General features: G+C 40.7%; 1 protein-coding gene across 6 annotated transcripts in view; it reads left to right on the top strand.

Annotated features, from left to right (window-relative positions):
* Positions 1–2,344, top strand: part of RAPGEF2 (Rap guanine nucleotide exchange factor 2) — a 249,878-nt gene that overhangs the window by 5,361 nt on the left and 242,173 nt on the right. The window lies entirely within an intron of this gene.

Genomic DNA, 2,344 nt, shown 5'->3' with positions numbered 1-2,344 from the left:
CCTCCGCCTCCCGGGTTCAGGCAATTCTCCCGCCTCAGCCTCCTGAGTCGCTGGGATTACAGGCACGTGCCACCATGCCCAGCTAATTTTTTGTATTTTTAGTAGAGACGGGATTTCACCATGTTGACCAGGATGGTCTCGATCTCTTGACCTCATGATCCACTCGCCTCGGCCTCCCAAAGTGCTGGGATTACAGGCTTGAGCCACCGCGCCCGGCTTCTAGACTGGTCTTAAAGTTCTGGGCAGAAGTGATCTTCCTGCTTCAGCCTCCCAAAGTACTGGGATTACAGGTGTGACCCACTGCATCTGGTCCAATGGTGATATTTGAAGTTCAAGTTACATAAAATTGTGATGGGATGTGCCTCAGATGTAAATGGACTATCCGAAATAATGAATTGATAACCTTCTAGAAATAAAAACTCTGATGGTTTTGCTGGACTTACATACTTAATGAAAAAAAATTATTCCTGTTTTCAAAATTTTATATAGAAGTAACTTTGACCAGGAGTGGTGACACATACCTGTAACCCTAGTGCTTTGGGAGGCTCAGGGGGGAGGATCTCTTAAAGCCCAGATGTTCAAAACCAGCCTGGGCATCATAATGAGGCCCCATTTCTATTTTTAAAAAAGGAAATTTGGTTTAGACTTAGGAGATATGGGAACCACTAAAAATCATTGGTCCTTGATACCTGCATTTTATGGGATATTCCTTCTCTTCACTCCATTTTTGGTAACAATTTTCTTGTCCTGTAAAATGATAATAGCTTTCTGAGGTTTTGTGGGTTATGTGAAAAAAGAAAGTACATTAACTATTTAGTGCAATGCCTAATGTTAGTCCTCTTTGTAGCACATTTTATAAAATATCTATTATTTAACAGGCCTTGGGAATTCAAAGATGAAATGTGCGTCCCTCAAGTAACTGACTAATCCATTGTTATAAGTAGGTTGTAATTCATTAGTGCTATAACAGCTATCCTATGACAGCACTGAAAAGGATATGGACTTCCTAGATGAATGTGTATTGAGTTGTAGGGGAGTAAGAATTCACCCATCAGTGAACTGGGGGACCTGAAGTGCATTCCAGATTGACCTACTGTCATATGAGTAACACACATGGTAAGACAACATGTTTAGATCTTTGTTCAGTGTGCTGGGAACCAGGGGAGTGAGACAGGAATGAGGAATGATTACAGGTGTTTGGAAGGTTGTGATTTGTGAGGGTAGTGAGAAGAGACCAAGAGTTCTGTTCAAGACTGACCTTCGTTCTCCTGGCTTGAGATGGTTGGGAGGCTGAATTACACAATGGAGATGGATTAGAAATACTGCAGGAGTAGAATCTGCTGGACAGGCTGGCTGAATGTGCACATTTTATATCTCATTATACTAAACTGTACTCGAGTTACACCAGTGCAGCCTGAGTATGGCACAGGATGATCATGGATATTTTATAGTTCATAGGAAAAAATCCAAGTTGTTGAATCCAAGTTGTCGAAAATAGTCTTATACTGTTTTTTTCCCTTAAACATTAGTGTCTTCTACCACATGTATGTTTTGGGAATCTAGTTTGAAATACCTCGTTAATTGTATAGTTATACTAGGCCGGGTGCAGTGGCGCACGCCTATAATCCTAGCACAGCATCATTAAGGCTTATTACCTTTTTGTTAAAATGAATTTCTGTTGTTGTTAGTGAATAGTTTGGCCTTGTTCTTCTAAATACCAACAGTGTCTGAGGATTGGGGGGTTAATGGTAAAAGGCGACATGGATTTAATAGTGATAATGAAGAGAAAGCTCTGTGATAATGTGTATAAAATATAGAGGAAAGAGGATAAGGTGTTGGATGAGCAAGAGTTGTGATGGCATACCACATTTGGGATGTTTCGATATGTACGTTTTTTTTTTGTCGTAATTTTTTTGTCATAATAGAAGTGGTAAGGTTAGCCTTAGCTTTCATGATCCCTCATGTAAAGGAATTTGTCAGTATTCTCCAGTTGAAATTTAAAAAATAAATCAGAAGGAAGTGTAATGATTGTATACGAAAGGGAGTCCCAATGGCCAAATTTGGGACAATGTGAGAAGCAAATAATGACAGTAATGGATTATAACCCCTAGGGAAGAAAATATCCATGAGCCCATACTGATGTAAGTAAGTAGTTGAATAAATAAGTAAAAGCAGGAGAAGAGACAGCTCTTTGTTACTGTAGAATTCTAATTAGAAAATGAAGGAATGGGCCGGGCGCGGTGGCTCACGCCTGTAATCCCAGCACTTTGGGAGGCCGAGGCGGGTGGATCACGAGGTCAAGAGATCGAGACCATCCTGGTCAACACGGTGAAACCCTGTCTCT

This window comes from Cebus imitator, unplaced genomic scaffold (genome assembly GCF_001604975.1).
Source record: "Cebus imitator isolate Cc_AM_T3 unplaced genomic scaffold, Cebus_imitator-1.0 Scaffold40, whole genome shotgun sequence".
Taxonomy (NCBI): Eukaryota; Metazoa; Chordata; class Mammalia; order Primates; family Cebidae; genus Cebus; species Cebus imitator.
This window is presented reverse-complemented; position numbering and strand designations above follow the sequence as displayed.